Below are 26,852 nucleotides of genomic sequence, written 5' to 3' on the forward strand. Positions count from 1 at the left end.
TGATGTGCCCCGTTCCCGGTACAAGACAGTTACTCAGGAATTAACTAAACTAAAAGGAATGGTAAGTGCATATGACAATGCACTGTTTGTTTGGCATGATTTATCCGAGAACTTGATGAGTATTCTGGCAGTGCATATAGATGATTTTATATTTTTTGGAAATGCTTATTTAAAAAAAAAATTGTTATTTCAGAATTAAAGAAAATATTCAAAGTTGGAATGCATGAAAATGGAACCTTCAAACTTCTGGGATTGTGCATTAGACAAACAGAAGGTGAGATCATTATAAACCAAAACAATTATGTGTCATCTATTTCTCCAATAGATATAAAAAAAAAGGAAGATCCTTAAGAAAAATTGATGAGCTGAGTGAAGAGGAGAAGACAGATTTAAAAAGACTAAATGATGTCAAATGATGTGGGTATCTACTCAGACTCAACCTGATTTATCATTTGATGTGTGTAGGATGAGTAATACTAGAAAATCTCAAGTGAAGTTATTTTTTGAAGCCAACAAGTCACTATTAAAGCTTAAATGAAAGACAGGTTCCATATCTTTTCCACAGTTGGGAAATACTTCAGATTGATGTATAGTTTGCTATTCTGATGCTACCTATGCTAGTTTGGAGGATGGTTCCTCACAGAGTGGATTTATCATTTTTGTTTATAGTAAGATGAATTGACTGGCTCCTATATGCTGATCATCCAAAATACTTGACCGAGTAACAAAGAGCTTATTGGCATCTGAGACTCTTGCACTCAGTGAAGCTGCTGATACAGGTGTGTTGATAATTGTTATGCTGTAAGGAATTTTCAGACTACCCAAGTTGTTGAAAGTACTTTGCAAAACAGACAATAAGACAAAGTGTTCTAAAAATAATTTGAAAAATCAAGACTTAAATTTTTTTTTTTTTTTTTTTTTTTTTTTTTTTTAAGAATTTGTATTACAGAAGAATTATGTTTTGGAACGTTTTGGCAAAAAATCTGAATATGATTAGATTTAAAAAATTTTTTTTTCATCACTGTGAGTTATTGTTTTCAATGGCAAGTTATAAATAAATTTGCTGGGAGATTTTTCTTTTAAAACCAAACACATCTGCTAGAGTTTTCCCACGATTAGAGCAGGAAAAACAAACTTGATCTTGTGGTTTTTAACTCAAGTTCACCTTCAAGCAAAAATAATCTCCTTCAGTCCATTTTATTATTTTCATCCTCTACAACTTAGTTTTATGCAAAACTCCCTAAACCCAGATCCTTTTAAATGAGTAAATATTGTAGGATAATCAACGGATTTCCAAGATGGCGACATGGTTGAATGGAGTTAGGTTATTAGCTAAAAATCGGAATGAGGTGTATATTAGTTGAAACTAAGTAAACACTTTCACTGACTTTTTAATTTAAATTAAAATATTTATAAAAATGTTAAAAAAAAAATAATTCTTGTAATATCAGCACAAATTCTTTCTAAAAAACACAAAACATTTTAGTCTTAATTTTTTAAATAAATTATTTCTATAATTCGTTAAAATACTTTTTCATTACACCATTTCTGTTCAAATGTTTTTATATCACTTGTGGCGTTATAATCGTTTCTTCTGTATTGTTCATGATGCAAAAAGTGTTAAATTTTTTTCTGTTACTACCTAATACTAAATTGATTTGTATTCCAAAATGTTCATTATGTCATAATCTTAAAAAATAAATAAATAAATAATTAATCGCCTATACACTTAATGGCCTTTTCAGAGAATCTGTCTCTGACACATATCTCAACAATTACTCACTTTAACGTTACTTCTATTTTGAAAAGTAAAAAAAAAAAAAAATTTTTTTTAAATATAATCAAAAGAAAAAAAAATCTTGTAAAATTGGCAAATCAGAAAAATATTTTCTTTCATTTTTAAAATATTCAGAACTGACAAAAAAGAAAAATTAATTGTGATTTGGTGGCAGATATAAAAAGTGCTGCCCAATTTAACATAAAATGATCCCCATACCTAAAATTATTATAATGTTTTAGAACTGTAAACTTTCTTTTTAATTTTTTTGCTATGGGAGAAAAATTCTGTCTTTTTAAAGGAATTTTGTGCAGTTTTACAATTTTGCCAATTGTACTTATTGGTAGAAATCAAAATAACTAATAGTTAACTGTCCTAAAAAATTAGAATGGTTTGAAAATGGAGAATCATTTTATGTTTAATTTATATGCGAAACTAATCATTCCCTTTAAATTCTAAAATGTTTTTATTTTTTATTTTCAGGATGTTCACACATAATCACATAAAAGTGGAATCTGATTTTTTTTTTCTTGGGAGACAGTGAATAGTTCAGAGTTCTCATCTGCTTTTAAATATGGATGTAATATTTTTGTTTTATTTGAAAAACTTCTTAATGCTTTTTGTTTAATTTGAAAAACTTCTTAATGCTCTCCCTTTTATGCATTTCATCTAAGAGTTTGACTCAAAGTGTAGTATCTGTTCTTCAGATGCTACACTTCAATTTCTTGTTCTCTCTCAGTGGAGGAAAAATCCTTCATGACCGAGACAATTTTTAATTTTTGTTCCTTTTCTCCATGTTAAACAACGACCCTGGTGTCTAACTCTGACCCGTGGGGGAGGAATTGTAAATAGGAAATCATGATTTTTATCTATATCATTTCCCTGTGCCATTTTTAGAAAGTAAATTTAGCTAAAACTGGCAAATGTGTCGAAAAATGATTACAAAGCAATGATCTGTCCCCACTTGGAATATGAGTCCCTCATTAGACCTCTTCAAAAATGACCTTTTTCTTCAAACATATGGAAACTGATATTATTCTCATTCTCCAAGGTCTAAATTAGCTAAATATACCAGTTATTGTGATCTTGGACCTTGGCTATACCTGCCTCAAGAGCCATGTAATTTTATTGTTGACGTTTTTCCAAAACGCTGCAAAATATAGGATACTATGTGCTTATTTTCATTGTAGCTTTCCAGAGGTTGATGCTATAGCATTGAAAGTGGTACCAAATGAAAGCTAATAAAATTTTCTTGCATTTGGTAGTAAGCACAATAAAACACATGAACACTTGTGTAAATTTTAACTAATTTTCATGCACAAACAGCTGGGACACTACAAAAAATCAGTTTGGTAGTATGATAGCACTGCACTGACACATATATTGCATAAGAAACTGTCAGATAGGATGTTATTAATACATGTATTATCACTTGTTCAATGTGGCTTTTTTGAAACTGTCAAATTTTTTTCTGTGGTACTCCACAACTTGTAGTAAGCAGCTTCTTTGCTCTGGGTCACTTGTGATCTGAGTTGCAAAGTCACTCATTAGTTTCACACCTCTCTCAGCCACATCATTGGTCACTTTCACTGACCTTACAAACTTCTGTGCATTCCTGTAGCTGTCATTGTCTTCCCAGGTGTCAGCAGGAGTAGTGAGCCAGTCACATTTCACTCAAAGAGCATCAAACAGAAAGTGAGACTCTGGCCCTACCAGGTCTGTGAGAACTGTAGCTGCATTGATGACAGGAAACACTGGCTTGCCTTTCCTGTAACTCTTAGGTTTCTCTGTTTGTGACAGCTTGACTGCGAGCTTCTCTTTTGCAAACTTGATCATGCTGGCATGTGAACTGAACAAGGTGAATGGCACTAGTTCCTGGGTCAGATACCAGCGGTGGTTGTTCATTTTCTTGTGAACAGAGGTTGCCAGTTAATAGTCATACTGCTTGTATTGCAGCATGTTCTTCATAAGTTGGAGGTCATGGATAGGTGCATCAGCTGCAGATGTGGTGGTCACCCAGTGGCTGGTGTAGAATAAGGCCAGGAACTTGTTCATTCTCTCCAGCTTGAAGATAGTGTCCGTGTTGTATTTTAGTTCCTTGGAAAACATGAGCATCTTCATACAGTAAATGTTCCTGGCCATCCAGCGGGCTTGATGAATGGCACCTGGCTTGGCCCAGTGGATACCTCGAGGAGGTTCCTCACCAAGCAGGATCAGGCACAGCTCTGCCACCTCTCTGTAATCTGCCCTCGGACTTGCTTCCTCAAGGAAATTGCTTAAGACTGCAATTGTGCTTGTCTTCTTCTGTTTCAAGTCTTGTTCAACTAGGCCCAGAACTCTTGGGCAGTCCTTAACCAACTTGTCCCACTTCTCTTTCACATTGCTGAACATTGGGTTGTCAGGACTCTTGACCTTGCTGAACACAGCCTCCCATACACTTCCAATTATTACCTCTGATGTGTGATGGCGACAAGCGAAGTAGAATACCTTTTTGCCTAGTTTTTCTTCAATAAGCTTCGCTGCACCCTTGTCGGTGCCACTGTTGCTTGTTGTGGTATCAAATACCAAGCTTACAATGTTGTCTGTGAGACCCCATGCTTCTATCAGTTCCAATGTAGCATTACACTGTTGGATTCCTGTGGAACTTTCTATGAAGGGCACACCAAGCAGCTTCCCTTCTTCATACTGTGGAGTGCCAGAGACGAGCACTGCAAGACTTTCCACTGGGTATCTTTCACCAAGAACATCCCGTAGAAGTTTTCCATCCCAGTGTAGTGCGCAGTAATCTGGCAGACTTTCCTTGAAGTTATTCATGTAACTTTGGCACAAGTTATGACGAGTGTTTATCCTATTTCGTCTTGTAGTAGAGGCTGATATAACAAAGTCATCAAGATCTGCGCATCTTGCCTTCAACACTGCAGACACTATGGCTGTAGTCTGGTTGTCAGAGAGTGACAACCGATCCGCAGTGCTACAAATCTCTTCACTGGTCATAACTGAGTGTGGAAAGTGTAAGGTTATCGTACTTGGTTTTGATGAACAGCTTGGTGTTGTCTCAGTGTATTCTGAACCCTCACTAGTACCAGAGCCTTGACTGTTCTCTGGGTCTTCATCACTTGAAATTTTCCCAACTTCTGCTGCTGCAGCAGTCACTGATGATAACATTCTCTCTTCTCTTTCTTCTCGGAAGCTTTTCTCTCTAGACTTCTTCTCAAACACCTTATCATGACCTGACAGGTGTGCCAGGCGAGTGGTCTGTTGGTCCAAGTAGAAATTGACGTCCTCTTCTTTGGTCTCCTTTGTGAGCAGCCTGTTGCTTCTTATCTCCTCCACAACATCCTTTGCTCCAATATCAAATAACTTGTCTAAGTCCTTCAGAAAGTTAGCTCGTTTCTCTTCCTCTGGTTTGTTATTTCTTCCCTTGTTTTTAACAATTTTCCTGTACTTTTCATGGAGGATCATGAAACGGTTGACTGCATTTAGTCTAGTTAGGGTTTTAATTCTTGCCATATTCCAGAATGGCAAAACGACATCCACTGTATCATGGGCTAAAGACCTATTGTCACTGTTGGGATTACCATTCCTCAAATGCAGGAAATACCGGAACACCTGGCGATTAGTAGGAAGTTGAGAGCTCCTGATGCTGGAGCTGGGTTGCCCAATGAGATACACATCACTGAATGACCTTGTGGCAGGAGTTGCGACCTTTCTTCTCTTTTCAGTTGGTTCATCCCGTTCACTTGTATCGCTGACCACTTTCCCACAGTGTAATTGTCTTCCAGATGCCATGTTGTCAGCAGTTCACAAATCTTAACAAATCAGCTTTAACTTACAATCTGAAATGAAGAGATAAAACGTACTTAGTGATAATAAATTATATATATGCATTAAGAGTAACATTTTTGAGATAAAGTTATGTATTATATGATGGCATCCTTTCCAAGCATAAAAAATATATATGTTTGTGCATTAAAATTAATTAAAATTAACACAGGTTTTTTTTTTTTTTTACACAGTGATCACCACTTATCAAGGCCCGGAAGCCACTCAGGGATAAGGGTTATTGCAAGTACATTAATTTAGTAGCCTCTCGCTATGGTTAATGGTTTTATGGCCATGGCTTAAAAACAGAAAAAGAAAAAAAAATCATTTAATTACGAAGATTTTCTAAGAATTTCAAAGATAATTTAAATAACATTCTATTTGACAGTTTAAATGCTTCCAAATTCCTTTCATATTTCCAAGGGTTACAAAGTAATTCTTTCTTTTCTAATAAAACACTTTGAAATTTAATAGTATTTTTAAAGCCTTTACACTGACAGGAAGTAATTTCTGGTGTAAATTAATGCTTAAAAAGTAAAAATCTAATAAATAGTTTCTTTGTGTTCCGAGACTAATGAAACAGACTAATTTTACAGTAACCCTTCCCATAATGCGTCTTGTCCCCTGGAAATCTAATATATAAAAGGCACTATGTCTGTCCGTCTCCATATTTTCAAACTCTGTCTCTTTCAAAATAAAAGTTGCAGAATGGCGCTAGGGGCCTCAAATAATTGGATTTTTTTATAGCCCGTTCTTTTATGGGTCTTTAGCCAATGAAAATAGTTTTTAAGGGGTCAAAAATAGGTCAAAATTGAAAAAATTGTTATACATTTTGTACATTCATCTTAGTTTGGTTTTAATCAGTTCATATGCATGTCATGTTGGTACAGTGGTAACGTCACCAGCTTTGAATGCTACAGCTTTGCTTACGATTCTAGCTGATGGCACCCAAGTACTTTTTTTTTCTTTTGGAATCACGACTCTATAATAATATATACGAAATCTGAACAAATTAAAATATCATACTTAAGCGTATTTCATGACTGGGCAGATACCAACCTGGAAATTTCTATGACTTGGCCTGGTACATACAGTGCCTAACCTTCTCAAGTGGTCACCCATCTAGTACTGGCCAGGCTCATTGTTGCTTAACTTGGTGATCTTGTGAGAACCGGTTTGTCAATGTGATTGTGCCATATATATATATAAAGGAATAAATTGTAAGATGGTTTAGAATACAGACTTTTGTCATTTATTTAATATATATTTATTAAATAAATGACAAAAGTCTATATTCTAAATTTCAAGGTGTTTACTATCTTACCAGTTATTCCTTTTAAGTAAGTTGACAGGCACAATTCTTGAAAGCACCTGCTTTGTAGCATAAAATCATTCATTTATTACATCAGTCAGTGAATTTATCAATACCAATTCTAAAAGAAAATAAATGTATATGGGAATGATTACAAAATCTGAAAGTTGAGAAAAAAGTTGCAATTATATGCTCTGTAATTACTTTGAGCTTAATAAATTAAATGATTGTTATTCTAGAAGTGTAAGCCATGTCTAGTTTCGGAACAGTTTCCGATGGTTTGTTGTTCTACACAAGTCCTGGGAGGTGACTGGCTCGGAATAGACAGTTCTCGAGTTGGAATCCACAGAGCAAAAAATTCTTCCTGTGTTGACACGAAGAAGAAAACATATGCGAAATTGCTACAGAAAGGTTTAATATTTATGGAGCAATTCTGGTTTCTGATTGGTTGGTAGCAGAATGTGAATTAATTTAATTCGTCAGTTCCTAGCAGCATCATTTATAAATAGAATCTCCCGATTATGCGGGATCATACCCTCATTATGGTCCAAAAATATTGTAACAGGTATAAATAAAAAGTGAAATATAATTGAAGAAACATATTTCCACACACAGGCACACACATATATATATATATATATATATATATATATATATATATATATATAACTTTCAGTTCTCTTATTTTCTGCTTTCATTAACATCCCTCACATTCTATTAGCAATGTTTCTGACAAAGGATAAAAAATTGCTATTTTCTGGCTAGGAATCTTCATATTACACTTATCATTGGCTAGTTTTGAATATGAAGTATTAGTTTTTTATAGCTCCTTGCATGAAGTAACTCCATGTTTTGTCTGAAGCGATTTCCACTCAAAAGAAGTCATAGTGTTGTTCAGGTGTTTCTCTTTATAAAATGCACTGTTTCTTTTCAGGTTCTTGCAAGGGAGATAATCCAGATTAATATACCTGTTATCTTGCCACATTAATAAATTTCCACCATTTTCTTTTTTTTTATTTTGTAGATTTAAAAGAACATACTTGGATTTTTTCAGAGAGGAACTCTCATAAATGAGGAATTATACTGTAAGATTTCACCAAATTTCAATTAATTAAAGACCAGCAACATGAAATTCATCATGCTGCCATTCAAAAAAAAGTAAGTAGAAATATTGAAATCCTAATAATCTCTGTTTGAAAACAATGACTTTATTTTCGCTAATATTTTGAAAAAAAAAAACAAAAAAAACAAACAAAAAAAAAAAAACAGAAACGAGAGCCTTCATTAAGAAGATAAATATTGAAGTCAATGGGTAAAATAGGAATTTGACTAAACATAAATGTTAGAAAGTTATGAAATAGCCTCTTTGGTTATAGATAAAATAATATCCTGTTCTGATTAGATTGTTTTTTTTTTTTTTTTGTTTTTTTTAATATATATTCCTTTGACCTGAAATAACTCAAAAATAGTAGTTTTCTGGCCTGAAATAGCTCAAAGGGGAGTATTGTTTTGACTTAAAATAGTTCATGGTTCCATATAGTAGTCCCCCTATGTTCCAAGTGGCTATATGTCTTGTATGGGGGGGGGGAGTAAGTGTTAAAAAACAAAAAAAAAAACAAAAAAAAACCCTACTACTTAAATTCAATTCTTAAATTGATAAACTGTGCCTATTAACACCTTCTTTTGCATAACTAAAAATAATTAAAGTTCTGAAATTTTTTAGATGAGCGCTGATTGCTTATATTAAATTCTTGTCTTTCTAATCACTTACTTCAGTTTTCCTTGATTCGCCAGACTTTCTATGATTTAAAATATTCGTGCTTTAGCAATGGTTTATCCAGGAGGATGAACACTCCACACAACCATATTAGAATAACCGTTTCATTCCTAGGATTATCTCTATGCTAAGCAAATGTAGTGCTTTAAGTACATCCTCTGACCTTGTTGGCAACCTTCTGTCTAATGTGACAATGGTGTTCTACATCTAATTTGGTGCACTGCAGTGTCTGCTGTAGCTATAAAGTCAGAGGTGGAGTTTCCTCTCTGGATGCAAACCAGGGCGGATGATAAGGAGATCTAAGTTTGCCCAATTACCAGGGTCACCTTCTCTGCATTGCAGACAGTCTTGACAGAAAGGCAAGCCAATATGGTTGGAGCCAGCACAGCTGCAGGAAAACAGTTGCAGTCCTTCACCATCTGCCTATCAAGACTCCAAAACCAGATTTTTTTTGTCATTTTTTTTTACCAAGGTAGTGGAGCTATTTGTCGATACCTGGTGAAAATTTGAAAATATTTGCATTTTTGACGAAAATAACAGAGTTCCTCATTGTAGTTATGGTTGTATCAAAATGAAAACGAAATCCTTAAGTGATTCTTCTTAAAGAGTCGGGCGAAAGACATGCAAATTCCGTAATGGTGAAAATTTGAAAATATTTCCAATTTCGACGAAAATAATGGAAATCCTTATTATAGTTATTGTTGTATCAAAATGAAAACGAAATCCTTAAGTGATTCTTCTTAAAGAGTCGGGCGAAAGACATGCAAATTCCGTAATGGTGAAAATTTGAAAATATTTCCAATTTCGACGAAAATAATGGAAATCCTTATTATAGTTATTGTTGTATCAAAATGAAAACGAAATCCTTAAGTGATTCTTCTTAAAGAGTCGGGCGAAAGACATGCAAATTCCGTAATGGTGAAAATTTGAAAATATTTCCAATTTCGACGAAAATAATGGAAATCCTTATTATAGTTATTGTTGTATCAAAATGAAAACGAAATCCTTAAGTGATTCTTCTTAAAGAGTCGGGCGAAAGACATGCAAATTCCGTAATGGTGAAAATTTGAAAATATTTCCAATTTCGACGAAAATAATGGAAATCCTTATTATAGTTATTGTTGTATCAAAATGAAAACGAAATCCTTAAGTGACCTAATGTGTTGGATGTTTTCAGATGTAACATCACAGTTTTATCTAAATGCAATTTCATTGTCATAGCAAGATAAAACTTATCCTGACTTTGATAATTAAATTGCATTTTGGTGCTATTTTTTTTTTTTTTTTTTTTTAAATTCCATTTACCCCCAAACAAGGCACAGTGCCACTTTGATGTAGGGGGCTACTATCTGGGACATAAATTGCAGGGATACTATATAAGGAGTCAAGCAGCATTACACTTGAACTTCTGCATGTCAGTACAGTTGGGAAAACAGGAACCCAGAAGAGAGTTCCAGAGTCTAGCAGTTCTGGGGAAGAAACTTAGAGTAGGTCTTTTTACATCTAGAGATCTCTACTGATTAGGGGTGGGATTTTACTGATTGTCAGGTTTGTCGGGAGGTATTTACGTCGAGGGGGGTACAAGGGCTTGTAGTTCGTTAGAGCATCCATCTTTAACATACTTGTAGAACAGGCAGAAGAATGCAACATTTTGTCGATGGGACAGAAGTTGAAGCTTGGATGACAGTTCAGGACCTATCAGGTTGGTGACTCTTTTGAACCTTGTCCAGAAGCAAGAAACTAGTAGCAGGTGCATTAGCCCAAATGTGACAACAATACTCCATACATTGGCGAATAGTGGCCTTGTAGAGATACAGGATACTTTCAGGTGTAAGTAACTTTCGAGCACGGTAGAGAGGGCCACCTTCCTTTCAGCTGCCCTAGCAATGCTCTCAATGTATCTGTTAACGTTAAGCCGAGGAGTTTGAAAGAAGTACTTTCATGTAAATTTACAACATGAATAACTAGCTAAGGCAAACACTATGAATAAATATTTTATTCTTGTTCAGAATTCCCTCTTTATTAGAAAATGAAAATAAAGAAAAATCTGATGTCTGCACTAATGAGGAAATGAAAATCTCTTATTCCAAAAATTATATAAATTAAGTAGTTTTATTTTTAAAAAAGAAAATCAAATTTTATGAGTAACCAAAGAACGGTTGTTATCTGTTATTTTAAAACCAATCTAAAAAAAAAAAAAGAAAAAAAAAGCGAAGTAACCCAATAATTTAAACTTGCATGGTTTATGTTGTAATGTCTACGAATTTCGATCAATAGCTTAAAAATAAAACTACTTAATCAATCGATGTGATTTTTGGTGTACAGGATTTTTTCCGTCATGGTTACATGTACCATAAGATTTTTTTTTTGTAAGGGAAATTTTGGAAAAGAACCAAATTATTTAAAGCAGTACTTAAAGCATAAATGAAAATTTGGTTCCAAAATTATCAGATTCAGCTTAAATTACCTTAAAATGCAGTAAACTAAAATAACTAAACCATCAGTTTTTGAAAAAGGGACATAATTCTTGAGAAATTGTAATGATTGGTTAACATGCAGTCCAATTTCTTGGCCTTCGGGAAAAGATCAAAGTGTAGTATCTGTTCTTCAGATGCTGCACTTCAATTTCTTGTTCTCTGTCAGTGGAGGAGAAATCCTTCACGACTGAGACAATTTTTATTTTTGTTCCTTTTCTCCACGTTAAAAAACGACTCTGGTGTCTAACTCTGTCTCGTGGGGAGGCATTGTAAATAGGAACATGCAGTCCAATTTCAGTGGTCTCTTTTTCTTTTTTTTTTTTTTTTACTCGGATATTTTTCTACTACATCTTGGCCAGCCTAACACATGCTACATATGAGCCTTTCAGTGGCCCCTATGAGACTTTTTTTTTTCTTTTCTTTTTTTTCTTTTTTTTTCCTTTTTTTTTCTTTTCTTTTTTTTCCTTTTTTTTTCTTTTCTTTTTTATCTTAAACCTTATTATTCACTCTTTGGATGAATTTTTAATTTTTTTTAATTTTAATTTAATTTTTTTTTTAAATGGTTGCTAATTCTGCTGGAATACATACCTATTGTTGCACATTCTTAATAAAAATTATTATGTGGTGATTTCAATAAGGTTCGAAACCTTTTTCGTACAGGCATTTAAAATTGTTGTAAACTCTTGAAAATTAAGTATGTCATTGCTATACATCTTATGAGATAACTGACCAATTTTTATGATTTCAGGTTCAAATGAACAGCTACAGCAGGAACTGGAATACACCCTACTAAAGCCTGATTGTCACAGTTGGTGAATTTCAAAAATGCAATGTGGACATGAAGAAACTTTAGGAGAATGATATCGAATAAAATTCTGTTTTAAACTAGAAAAATGCCAATGCTTTAGGCTGCTTTTGAACCATCTTGTAAAAATCGATCATCAGTTTTTGAATGGCATAAGATTCAAGGAAGGCAGGGAATCTGTGAGAGATGATGAGAGGTGTGGAAAGAAGTAAGGAAATCAGAACATCAGAGTTGATTGACCAAATAAAGAAGTTCATGGACAAGGACCGTCATGTGTCTATAGAGACAATAAATGCACAGTTTGATGTCAGTGTGGGAACTGTACACACAATTATTTGTGAGAAACTGGAGAAGATTTGTGCAAAGTTTGTTCCAAGGGCGCTTAGAGAAGATCAGACTATTTGATCAAGATGGGCATTAAGACAGTTCCTCAACCTCCCTATAGTCCAGACCTTGCTTCCTGTGACTTTTGGTTATTCCCTAAGCTCAAGGAAAACATTAGAGGCTGTCGTTATGAAACAATTGAGGAGATGAAAGAGGCTGTGACAAGGGTCATTGACACGCTCACACAAGAGGACTACTATGGAATCTTCCAGAAGTTGTTGGAATGGTACAAGTGCATTAGTCAGAGGAGATTATTTCAGAGAGGACAAGCATTTCATGTGTGCACTATCAATAAAAGTGCCCTTACGAAAAAAGTCTGGAAACTTATTGAAGGCATCTTATAGATTGTCCAGAAATGATGTTTTAATGATCCTCACTTAGGCAAATATTAATTATGAAGACAACAATTTCAATATTAAGGATATTTTATCCAACTTAGTTATGGAAATGGAGTCCCATTAATTATGAGCACTTCTAACTGAGGTCTTAGTATCCCATTCTAGCTTTGCTAAAATTCTGGCAGCAACCAATGTTTAAGTTTGTGTGTTTTCAACTAAACAGACTGAAGTACTTTACAAAATGGACAAGTATTAAATGAAGAAGAATAAACAAACTGATGATGAAAAAATTAAATTAAAGTCAAATGCATCAGAGCTTGTGAGTAAAGTGCAGATTGGGGCTTCCTATGAGATACTTTTTGCTTCAGTAATAGTTCTGATTCTTGTCCAAAATTCCCCCCTATATTAAAAAAAGAAAAGAAAGAAAAATCTCTATGATGTAAGTACCAGTGAAAAAACTCGTATAGCATATTCTAAAATTCACGTAATTGATTAAATGGTAGTTTTATTTTTAAATGAGAAAATCAAATTTTATGAGTAACCAGAGAACGGTTGTCTTATCTGCCATTTTGAAAATAATCTAAAAAAAAAAAAAATGGCAAAGGGAGATAATCCAACTTCAAGTTCAAACTTGCATGATTTATGCCATAATGCTTACAAATTCCCATTAATCGCTTAAAAATGATTTTCTTTATAAAAATAAAATAAATTCATCAATTTACGTAATTTTTGGAATATGATATTTCTGTTTTGTCTTGGTATGTGCATCGTATAAATTTTTCTTTACTTTTGCTTTTTAATGTTGGGGAAGTCTGGACAAGAACCATAGTTTTTAATGCACAATATAGAAATGTACGTTTTCGAAGATATTAGCAATGTTTAAGTTTCAGTTATTTTTGTTTGATACATGACTAGCTAATAACAACGGGTTTCTGAAAATTTTCTCTTCCGAACGTCAACTCAGTTCTCATAAAAAATTTCCCCTCTATTAAAGAATAAAAATGACAATATCATATTCCAAAAAATCATATAAATTGGTCAATTAAATTTATTTTTAAATAAGAAAACCAAATTTTATGAATAAATAAAGAGTGACCGTGTCCGCTAGCATTTTGAAAACAATCTAAAAACAAAAACAAAGGGACATAACTTAACAATAATTCAAAATTGTGAGATTTATGTTGTAATGCCTATGAATTCCTATTAATCACTTAAAATGATTTTCTTTATAAAAATAAAACTACTTGATCAATTTATATGATTTTTGGAATATGATACTTTCCTTTTGTCACGACGTAAATCATATAGATTTTATGTTATTCTTTTTTTATATACTGACAATTCTGGACAAGAACTCTCAGCTCAAATGAAAGTTCTCTTTTTACTTGAAATTTACAATAAATCATTATATGCTGCTGAGATGCGAACATGACAGTATGTCAGCAACTCTGTTCTTTTTGGAAAGTTCCAGATCCCACCTCTGGGTGTAGCACTATGTGAGACGCATCTCTATTGGTTTGGCTTGGTCAAGTGCAATGGTCAGTGAATAAGCATGGAAATTGATAGCTTGTCTGGCATTGGCCACCCATGCAAGACCTGGACTGTAACTATCAAGGAGGACTTGAAAGCTTGGCAAGTTCTTGTGTCACCACATGGTTAAAAAAAGCTCTGCCATGTCGACGCATGCTTAAAAGTCTCTCTCTGCTACATGCTTTTTTTCTCTTTTTTTTTTTCCTTTCTCTTTCTCCACTGTAATGCCACCTTGCACCACAGCTTGGTCATTTGTGTACGTCAAGATACTGCTGCTGCTGCATATGTGTCAGTGGCTTCGTTACACTTTCTGGTACGGTAGAATGATCCAACCATTTTTCCAGAAAGAATCAAATACTATTTGTATGATGTGATTGAGAATTTAACTCAAACCATTTAGAGAAGAAAAGGACTATCAGCCTTTATTCTGTGACAAAGTTCTTGTAGAGAAGAAAAGAGACTCCCACCCAGTCGGCTTTGTCAAAACAGGAAAGAGTGTAACACCTCTACTGATATGGTAGCAGTACTCTATTTTAGAACATATCTGACTCTTTATATAGGTAGCGGTTCCAAATATGTTTACTTGTGTTTCTGATTTTTTTTTTCTTTTGAGATAAGGATTGATAATTTGAATTATTCAGACTATTGTTCTCATCTTCAGTGTTATTCTCACATTTCTTTCATCCAATATAACCTCCGACTTTCTTCAGTTGTATCTTGTCAAACTTGGGAGTCTTTCTGTCGAACTCGGGAATCTGCATGATTTCTAAGTTCGACAGGATAAACCTGAAGAAGGTCAGAGGCTACATTGTCCGAATGCGGGTAACACTCAAGATGAGAACAGTAGCTTAAAAAAAAGAAATTCCTTATTTAGAATGTAAAACATTAAATTAGTGATTTTATTTAAGGTTTAATAGTGTGTTGTAAATTATTTGTCAAGCCAATAAGTTTAAAGTACAAGTACTTAAAATAACAAATCCCTATTTTATAGTTTATACTGATATAATTTTTCATTTAGAATTATTAAACTTGGAAAATGTTCAGGAGAGATGAAGGATAATTTGAGGTTTGTTGGATCATCCATAAAGTCTAATTTTTATGAATAAGCAAAACTTTTCAGTTCGTTAAAAACGGCCAAAAGTTATAACCTGTTAACTTAGAATGAATGTTGTATGCTAAACTTCTAGAGTAAATGTGGTATATGGTAATTAATCTATGAATCTATACACATGCACTAAATGTGATACCATAATATTTAGTTCACTGCACCTGATCATAACAAAGGTTCATGCAAAATTTCAGTCAAATCAGCCCAATAATTTCCGAGAAAAAGTGAAATGGACAGACAAACTAAGAGAAATATAATATAGCTTATTACAGAGATATTAATAGACTGGGCTAGTGTTGAGGAGAGATATAAAACAATTATTATTTATTTAGGTCTTCCATAACTAAAAAAGTCTAATTTTTATAAATAAATGTACCAAAGTATTTTGACACTTTCATCAATAAAGAGAAAAACAAAACGGTATTCATAGATTTGTATAGAAAATGCCCAAAGAATGTTTGTTAAATAACTTGGGAAGTTCAAAATATTTTTGATGGATTCTTGACAATAAATTGTTTGACAGTCCTTCATTGAAAGTATGTTAGTTTCGTCAGGATAATATTTTTTCTTTCTTTTTCACTTTAATGAAAATATTTTCTAAGAGTATGCATGTACACATTTTTGTCATAAATTTCCAATGTAAAAAGGTCCTGGATATGACCTTAAACTATATCCGATGGTGAGGCTCCAGCTTGCGGGCTTTGGGGAGTGTGCAGCCACCCTTTAATTGCCATTGCTCTCAGGTTCACTCTGACCCAGACTGGTAGTACCTGCTAGGGTCCCAACTATGGGTTAAATAGAAACCGATTTAAAAAAAAACAAATATACTCTATTAAAAAATTGTTCTTCAAAATAACTGGATTTGGCATTAAATAACCTGAAAAGGGTCGATATGCCGTAAAACAAAAACAACCAATCAACCAATGTAAAAAGTGAATAAAAACAATCCAAAAACATAAATAAAAATAAAAGTAAATGTTTGTACTTATTTAATTTAGCAAAGATATTAAAACCGAAGATAAATAAAAGAAAATATGATGTGCATGCCCATTATGGAATGAAGTTCTCATTAAAAATCATTTAATTTGATGAAGTAATTTTTTTTTTTCAAAGGAAAATCAAATTTTAGTGAGACCCATCACGTCTCTGTTATTCGTGGCAATTCTACAAATGTGGTGATAAATCTTGTATTTTTATATATTTTTACAATAAAAAAATACAATGTGTTTATAAAGTCTCTTTACAATTTAAATAGTTTATTTTGAAGAAGACAAGATATATTGACTACATTTGTTTTGTTTGAATTAATGAAAGTTTTTAGCTCATTCAATACACATCTATAGGGTCACAGTTAATATTAATAAAAAATCTTCCATAAACACTGATTAAAACAAAATATAATCTGTCAATACAGCTGCAAGTGAAACAGTCGTATTTGTGAGTGATTTTTTTTTTTTTTTTTTTTTTTTTTTTTTAAGTGGTGACTAGAATTGTCTTTTGGTGACTGTGTTTTTTCACCTTCCAAAGCTCATCGCTGAATGAAAAATGTCTTTTTGACCAATTTTTTTTTTTGTTGTTTAAATAAAACAAGCAAAGTCAAATTATTTAAACGATAAAAGTTTAACAGAACACTATACACTTTATCTTAACGAAGGCTGTTTAATAAACATCTGAAGAAATTTGAATGTTTTATACCTTCAAGTGTCAACATAAAATTAAATACATATTTAGAATTACGTTTGTTTACAAAATGCAAAAAAATATTTATAACATACGAACTCGTCACAGAACGAAGATATATTCCAAAATCATGTGGGTTTGGCTAGTAACTTTTCTATTAGCTTAGTAGATGAAAATATTTAGTCTTCAAAGGTCAACTAAAGATAGCCCATCTTGCTTAAAAATGCACATAGATCCAACTGACTGCCAGCACCCAGAAAAACAAACTGACTGTCCTACACAGGTCATCTCTAACTGCCTTCCTCTGGCCATAGGTTGAAATATACTTTTGTTCAGAAATATTAGATTCTGATCTTTTTCCCAGTCATCTCCATTCGGCCACCAACAACTGACCTCTCGAAATAATGGTCAGCTTTATGCATAAACATCAAATCGCAGATTTCTCTATACTTTCGAAGCAAGGAATTTGAGAATCTATGGACAAAAGTCTGCTGGCAACAACGTGATGGGTGACGTCGTAGGAATTAAGTTAATGTAATATAGAATTAAGTTTTTGGCAGTTGAGATCTGACGATCAAACAGAGAGACTCGCTTCGAGACGCTGGAAACGGCGTCAAGAGAAATCTTTATGATGTAGTAACTAGACATTTGTGGTTCTGAAAAAGTATTAGAAGAATAATAGATGTATGTATGTTTGTCTTTTAAACCTGGTTTTCATGTTTGTCCTTTAAACCCAGGTACGTAAGTTTGTCTTTTCATCACCAACACAAAGAACATTACCCCCCCCCCCATATATGTGCTCCCCATCATAAACACCCACTCTTAAGGATCTAATGCAATGAAACAAACAGCCTTCATCCAACATATACACGCATATTGGTCTTATACGTTATCCTGGTCTTACCTTCTATGCTTTTGCCACGTAACATCTAGTCTCTCTTCCGTGATCCCCATATATTATATAATAAGATGTTATATTATAACCGTTTGGTGCCGCTTCAAAACCCCTTTATATTACATGCATACTGTTTTGATAACGTATGCAACAGATTCAAGTGAGAGTAATTTGAAAGTGTTGGATGTTCAGCTTTTTTGTTGAATGGTTTTAATATGGAAATCTCCATGCATTCAGCAGTGAAATTAGGTGAAAGAATCACTTATCATGCGTAACAGATGTTCGTATGATTAGCTATATAAGGTCGGAATCTATTATCGAATTTGAACGCCATATGTTTCAGCATTCAGCTTGATTTATGGAGATTTTGCTTATGATAACATTATACAATATATGCACATATATATATATATATATATACTTTTCAATGAAATAAATAAAAGAAAAAAGCTTTGAAAAGGTTAAGGTTTACAAAGGTTAAAATGAGCCGCAATGTCATGGCTATTATATGCTGGTGAATATGACTAAATAGCGTTAGTATTATGTTACGAACAATTGTAATTGATGACAACATATAGAAAGACAATTTCAAGTCTTTAAAAAAGATGAAGCAGAAGTTAAGTTGGAAGTTGGCAATCTCTGTATCTACTAGTCTTGGGTCGATTAATCGGAATCGGGAATCGAAAAAATCGGAAATTTGGGGGGTATCGGAATCGGAAAAATTTGTGCCTATTTTCTGATGCCAACAACGATTCTTTTAATTGGCTTTTTTATTTGATTTTCTTTAAAGAAAAATATTCTACCGCTGATAGTAATACTAAAATAGTGAATATCTGTTGATTTTGACCTAGTAGTGAAACTAAAATCGATAGATCATCCCTCACAAGTGTATCTACACGTTTAAGAAAATATCGGCACATTTAACGTGTGTTTTTACTGTAAGCGTGAAAAATAACTTTATAATTAAATATGTAGAGGTTTAGAAAGAATCGGAATCGGGAATTTAATACGTAATCGGTAATTGTATAGGAATCAGTAAAAATACTGGAATCATCCCATCCCTTAGTATCTATGCAAATTATTCCAAACCTGCAAAATAACTTCAAGCTCAATAATTTATCAGCTCTATAAAGTAGAGCTATTATGTAAGTACTAAACTTTTTATCCGTTTTTAACTAACAAAAGTTATAGCCTGTTAACTTAGAACGAGTACTTTATGCCAAATTAATGATTGAATATCGTTACATTTGTGCTCATTTTTGCATTAAATACGAATCTCTATTAATCCCTAACTGTATATCAAACAGATACCATAACACTTAGTTTTCTGCACCTTATCATAGCAACGGTCTATACAAAATTTCAGCCAGATCAACTCAGTAGTTTCCAAGAAACTTATCGAGTAAATGTCGTATTGTGGTGAATAATCCCTATTAATCCCTACCTGTGCATTAAATGGATACCATAATACTTACTTCACTGCACCTTTTCATAACAAAGATCCATACAAAACTTCAGCCAAGAAAAAGTGGAGCAGATAGACTAAAAGAAATCTATCTACTTTTATATATAAAAAGCATGTTGTCTGTGTGAATTCGTTTCCTATGGATTCCAAAACGGCTGGGCCGATTTTTTAAAAAATTTCACACAAATGCACTTGATGTGTCTGGGAGTATTTTGGACAGGTTTTGTACCGGAATGCCTCTGATAAGTACTGAAAATTGATGATCGAATAAATCTGATTAAAGAAGAAAGTCCGATTTTGACCAAAGTTATCACCTTATACAACCTGACATCACAAGTTCATTTGAGAAGTTTTATCACTACACAAGCAGAAAGGCCCAGTGTATAAAATCAACAGTAGGTTCTTTAATAAGACAGGGGTGCTTTCAGAAGGAATGTTTCTGTTTAAAGCACAATTGAACCATAATACTTGACTTTGGTGTTTTTAAACTTTAATTTGAATTATTATATAAAAACAATTTTATAAAATCAACAGTAGGTTCTTTGATAAGACAGGGGTGCTTTTAAAATGAATGTTTTTGTTTAGAACACAATTGAACCATGATACTTGGTTTTTTCATTTTAAATGTTAATTCAAGCCATTATAAATTCAAAGTAATTTTATAAAATCAACAGTAGATTCTCTACAGTGCAATGTAGACTACAATGTATTGTGGCCTAAGTCACTGTGGGGAGGCATGTGAAGCTTCTTCTCATGACGCCGCAGTCAGTTCTCAACTAGAGCAGGCAATTAATCGATTTGACTGAAAAATGGGTGATTTCACTGATTTCAATGACAATAAAAGTATGAGAGAGTGGAACATTTGTTGATCCTCATTCAATCCCGGGCAATGTTGGGTTTCCTTGCTAGTATAATATAGATAGATTCAAAACGTCTTTAAATCAAATTTTAGAAATAAATATTTTTATAAGATTTGTTGCATGTGTTTCACAGTTTTTTTATTCTAGGTTGGTATAAGGCTAGCAGATGTATAGCCATGTTCCTGATTATGTACCCTCATCACAATTTTAAGCTATTAAAATTTGAAAGTGAAACAAATACAATCATACCATTTCATAGGTAAATATACGCACACAGATGAATAAGTTCATTATTGTAAATATTCCAGGAGAAACATCACATTCAATTAAAAATAACAAACAAAACAATTTGGATTCCTTGGACTACTAAAGTGTTATTTTCAGAACGTTTCGACCGCTGTAACCTCTGACTTGCTTAAAGTGTATCTTGCCAAACTCGGGAATCTTGCTGTCAAACTTGGGAATCTGCACTGAACTTTGAACAGAACCCTTTTTATTTAACCATGGGGATTAAAAAAAAATTTTTTTTATTGCATTTTCACCCCCAAACAACGCACGGTGCCACTTTGATGTAGGGGCCCTATTATCTGGAACATAATTGCAGAGATACTAATTAGGGAGGTGAGCAGCAAGATGTTTGTTTACATTACACTTGAACTTCTGCATGTCAGTACAGTTAGGGAAGCAGGAACCCGGAAGGGAATTCCAAAGTCTAGCAGTTCTTGGGAAGAAACTATGAGAGTAAAAGACATTATATATATATATATATATATATATATATATATATATAGTGTTATAATGGAATAAATCCAGAGGAAATCCGGGTATGAGAGCTCAATGTGGTAAACAGAGCAATAAGATAAAAATTATAACACGGAAATTACATAATTGTCGATAAGTGTCTAATCTAATATTTTTATTTGTTATTTTTAATTTTTATTTTTTTAAATCCCTACCACCCTCTCTATAAAATGTATTAAGTGGATTGCTACTACCACCACCTTTGGTTTTTTGAGGGTCGAAGCCCGATCTTTTCTTTTCTTTTTTTCAGTATCAAAAATGTAATTGTCTGATTTAGATGCTTGAAAATACCATGAGGTTGAAATAAATTATTGCATCGACAATTATGTAATTTCCGTGTTATAATTTTTATTTTTATATTATATTATATATATATATATATATATACATATATATATGGTAAAACTGGTAATTAATAAAAATCTGAAGAGTGCTCAGTGCTATTGCAGAGCAAATATGTGTTTTATTTTTTTTTTATTACCGTTTTATCTGTTTTGGTTACATATTTTTCTGATGTTGGACCATGTTTACAATCCAGCAGCCTCGTCAGACCTTACAGAAATGATTTTTATTATTTGGAAGAAGGGTTTTAGAGGAAATACAAGGAAAAAAAGGTGGGTGGGTGGGGGTAAGAGATAATAAGGGGGAGGGAAGCGGGTATCGACAATAGTTAAGTTTTGAAGGTTAAGATACATTAGATTGTAGTGTGTGTGTGTGGGGGGGGTAGCAGATTCAGGTAGGCGTGGGTGGAGATATATGGATATAGGGAGGGAGAGAGGGAGGTAAAAAGTGGGGGGGGGATTTCGATTTTAGGTTTTAAGATTTGACTGCTTTTGGTTGTTTATGCTGGCACTGGAGTATATGGAATAGATGAGAGAGGGATATATAGATATAGAGAGAGGGAGAGAAAGGACTTTTGTACGTGTCATATGTGCTTGACAAGTAAGGGATTTCATTTCGAATGTTCGTAGTAGCTACGACTCGTTCATTTGAGTTGACAGCAAGTTGTTTTTAGGTAGTTAAACATGGTCCAACATCCGAAACATATGTAACCAAACAGATAAAACGGTAATAAAAAAATAAAGCATATACCAACATGACCATAAAAATGGAAATATTATTTCAGTCGATATCGATTATTCTCTCCTGACATCTTCTAATATTTATGAATGTTGAAAGAAGAAATGAGAACTTCTATAACCCGACCCTGAATACCACCACCACTATCACCAGCAGACCAAAACCTTTTGTAATATGTTTTGTGCATGAGGCAGTTATCAAACAAATACCCCACATAGCACAAAAATAATTATTTTTATGATATTGATCATATTTTGTTCTGCAACATGTGTTACCTTCTAAAGATTTTTAAATAGTTTTTCCTGTGTGTGTAATGGATACCGGCGTATATTTTGTAATTAATACAAACTCTATGCAATAGTAGTAGTATAGTTTCCTTGGGATATTTAAACAAGAAGCAGACAACAACTGATTTATTTTTTAGCTTAATATAATTACAACATTTGTATTTTAATTATTTGGACTACTGTTCTTATCTTGGGTGTTATTCTCACAAAGTTTTGGCCAATGTAACCTCCGACCTTCTTCCAGTGTATACAGGGTGACCCCAAAAAAACAAAAGCTAAATGTAGGCCACCTAGAACATATGCTGTAGAATGGAGAAAAAAAAAAAGGTCAAAGACCCTAGTGTTTTGATGTGATGTTTTGAATATAATAAACTAGTTATGACCAAAGTTTCAGTTCATTCGGACAAAACACTAAGAAATAGGGCCTAATTAGAGTTGGGGGCCCGTTTTTTTTTGCGTCACCCTGTATTGTCAAACTCAAGTATCTTTCTGTTGAACTTTGGCAATCTACATGGAATTTTGTAACGGAACCCTTTATTTAAGTCACAGGGGTAGCATGCTCTGGTTGTATCAACCATGACCGGGTAGAAGTGTGTTGAAAATTTAATCCCGACCAGACTTGGGTTGGATGGTCTGAGATGGGGCCAGTATAAAGGTTGCGAAATGCTCGTTATTTCGCGAACCCAACTTAGGAGTCAGTTATCAGCTAGATGAAGAAATATGATGCATTGACTCTGTGGTGAGTTGTTGGACAAGCTCCGAAAGGAACCAATGACATCCTCATCCTGCAGAGGCCCCCGTCCACAACATACCTTATTTATTTTCACGTCCAGACTTGGAATGGTGCATGTACGTCGGCAACCAACTGGTAACAGAGAAAGTGCTCACCGAGGTACTGTTACCAACCTATCGCGTCACATAACATGAATGGACGAAATATATGAAACTACTGAGCAGACAGGGAACACCGCAGAACATGGACGATGATGGCACCTCTCAGAACTCTATCGATGAAGTGGCCTGCACCAATGACCAACCCCCTCTCGGCCAAGGCATGTTAAATATATATCCAAGGGTCAGCACCTCCCAGTAACAATGTAAAATGTCCGAGTCGAAGATGCCTTAGGGTAGAATCGACTTTCTCAGATCTCCACCCGCTTCTTAGCATGGGTCGTTCCCTTATTTTTTCCGCAAGTGTTATATAGTAACAAGTATTTATTTATAGTGATAAGTTATAAATGTGTGTACATCTAAAACCAAGAAAACGAGGAGTTGCATCCCTCTGCCTGTTCTACAAGCATTTTAATGGTGAATGCTCTAATGAACTGCAAGCACTTGTGCCCCCACGACGTGAACACCCTCGACAGACCCGACAGGCTGCAAAATCCCACTCCCACACTGTAGAGATCCCTAGATGTAAAAGATCTTTCTGCTCCAGTAGTTTCTTCCCCAGAACCGCTAGACTTTGGAATTCCATTCCAGGTCCCTGCTTCCCCAACTGTACTGACGTGCAGAAGTTCAAGTGCAACGTGAACAGACATCTTGCTGCCCAAATCCCTACATAGTGCCCCAGTAGTTGTTGTCCCTGATAGTAGCCCCCTACACCAAAGTGTCAATGTGCCTTGTTTGGGGTGAAAATGTAATAAAAAAATAAAAAGAAAGTTGTTGCAAGTTAAAAGAAAAAAAGAAAAAAAAACAAACCCTTTTGTGCGTTGTATCGACAAGAGGACGTTTTAACACGGTCACTTTTTTTGTTCCCTTTTCATTTTATAGCACTGAAGATGAGAACAGTAGTCTGAATAATTTAAATGATAAAAATTAATAATCCTCATCTCAAAAATTCAGAAAATATAATTGCAAAAGTTTTAACTAAGAAAGTTATTAAGCAAAATTTATAGCAGAAAAGTATATAAAAACAAAACACAAGAAAACGTTATTAAGTTTGTATTTTTCTTTTTTAGAGGAAGCGAACTTTAAATAAAACTAAATTAGAGAAAAATATTTTTATCATACAAATATGTGCTTTCTTACAAAGATTAATTGTTGATATTTATAATTAAATACAACTTTGAGCATATACCCCTACAATACGTGCATATATGATGTAATCTAGAGGTCCAATTGTCACAAACTCTACGCATTAAATTAGGCTGTATTTCGGCAATAACACGTTGAATGCTGTTTTCCATATAATCTATTGCATCTGATTCATCAGTGTAGACATGGGACTTTACGTATCTCCAAAGAAAATAATCCCCTGGGATTCAATCGCACAAATTAGGTGGCCAGTTGACCGGTCCATTCTTGAAATTGTTCGTTCATCAAATATTGCTCTCAGTAAATTGCTTGTATCATTTGCAATTCACAGACGCTGCTCGAGTGTCAGTCTCTTTATGATGAATTACCAAACCAAGCTGAACTCAAAATAACCGAGAGATGTCAAATCTGCAATTAAGGTTTAAAAAAAAATAGAGTTGTCGATTTAAAATTTGACACTTCTAAAAAAACTAATGATATTATAATGATAAAAAAACTAATAATATAGTGACGTTGTCCTTAATTTCGTATTTGGGTTTTAGACCTCGATTCACCATTTAATCAGTTGTCTGATCGGTTAGTAATGACTGCCAGTCATACCGGTGCGATTAGCTATTGAGTTCCAACCAACAAGAAACTAAAATCAAGTTTTCAAGAGATTTTCCTTTCGAAAAAAGGACAAGCACGAACATCAAGATTATATTGTTAAATACATGTTCTGTTTATTGGGCTCTCAACAGCACATTTATGTTACAAGAGGGAGAGAAATAACAATGTCTTTCTCTCCCTCTGAGCCATGTTACATGCAACCGTCTGCATTGTCTCTCATTTTAATTCACAAAACCCATTTTCATCTTGGATCATTCTCTATAGAATGAGCACCGACTTTATGGCCACCTTTCCTAACTGCAACATTGTCTGACCCGTTAACATCATCACAAGTTCGTTTAATAATTTGAATTCAAAAATAATTTTAAGGAAAAAATATTTAATTATAACGTTTCTTTAATAATTACAAATAGATATTTTTGTAAGATAATAGAAAAGGGTCAATACAATTTTGGAATATGTATTATTTGTATTGTTCGGACTACAGTTCTCATCTTGCGTGTTTATGTGAGAACAACATCTAAGATGAGAACAGTAGTCCGAAAAGTCCAAGTTAAAAATATTGTAGTAGCCCGAAAAATCCACATTTTATATATATATATATATATATATATATATATATATATATATATATATATATATATATACGAGTAAACAGTTAATAAAACATGTTAAAAACACTTTGAAATGAATTAAAAACATATTTAATCTGAAAAGGAAACACTAGATAAGTGGATAGTCCTTAATCCGCAGAGTTTCGAAGAAATACTTCCCTTCTCATCAGAGGGTAGGAATTAGCAAAATGCGTGATCGGAATTTGCATGCAAAAGTATTTGATGAAATTACAAGTAAGTCAAAGATCTTACTTGATTACAAAAAAAGTGAAGCAGAGGTGAAGAAAAAGGTGATTACACACGATTTATATATATATATATATATATATATATATATATATATATATATATATATATATATATATATATATAAATATCTTTATCTCAAAAATGCAGAATACAATTTTTGAAGTTCAAGCTGTTTCGAAAAAAAAAAAAAAAAATTAAAATGTTTTCGTTAATAATTGCTGTCAAATAAAGATTTATATGAAGTAATCAGGAGACTAAAATTTAAGCTGAATTAAAAAAAGAAATTGGACTAATACAATGACAAACTGCTTCAAAAAGGCCAAATTTGCCAAACTGACTACTGTTTCTAAATTTAATTTTATTTATTGCGGACCATTATCCTCATCTTTTTCTTAGTTGTTTCACGATATTTCGGCCAACTATTCCTCTGGCCTTCATCAGGTGGTAACCGTGACAGCATAGGAACTCTAAATCTCCTGACTGCATCCACTTCAATTACCGCCTTCCGTAGTTGTCATCATCTCACCATGTTTTAGCCAAGTAAGCCTTTGGCCAGGATTGAAACCGCTATCTTCAGACAATTCTCACCTGGAACCGTAAAGATTCAACATCTCTATCAACTGCGCCACGGGTCCCAAAGAGCGATCAAGGTTGAGTTTTTTGGTCTTATAAATCCACGTTTATTTATTATCTGATCTTCCATGGTCGGGTCCGTACCGAATGGTATATATATATTATTTTAATTGGAATTCATTATTGAGATGAGTATTATTTATTAATTTTATTTATTGCAGACCATTATCCTCATCTTTTTTTGTTGTTGTTTCATGACGTTTCGGCCAACTATTCCTCTGGCCTCCGTCAGGTGGTAACCGCGACGGGATAGGAACTCTGAAGGTAGTATTTGCAGTAGATGCAGTCAGGAGATTCAGAGTTCATATCTCG

The 26,852-nt window shown here is 33.6% G+C and overlaps 1 protein-coding gene across 2 annotated transcripts in view; it reads left to right on the plus strand.

Moving 5' to 3' along the window:
• LOC145248886 (copper-transporting ATPase 1-like) overlaps positions 1-26,852 on the plus strand; it is a 379,604-nt gene that overhangs the window by 94,966 nt on the left and 257,786 nt on the right. For both annotated transcript variants that reach the window (XM_080110651.1, XM_080110653.1), the window contains exon 2: positions 7,936-8,069. The gene's annotated coding sequence lies outside the window, so the exon portion shown is untranslated. The remainder of the gene's footprint in view (positions 1-7,935; positions 8,070-26,852) is intronic.

The sequence above is a fragment of the Euprymna scolopes genome, chromosome 27 (assembly GCF_053919585.1).
Source record: "Euprymna scolopes isolate OS-2025 chromosome 27, ASM5391958v1, whole genome shotgun sequence".
Classification (NCBI taxonomy): domain Eukaryota; kingdom Metazoa; phylum Mollusca; class Cephalopoda; order Sepiida; family Sepiolidae; genus Euprymna; species Euprymna scolopes.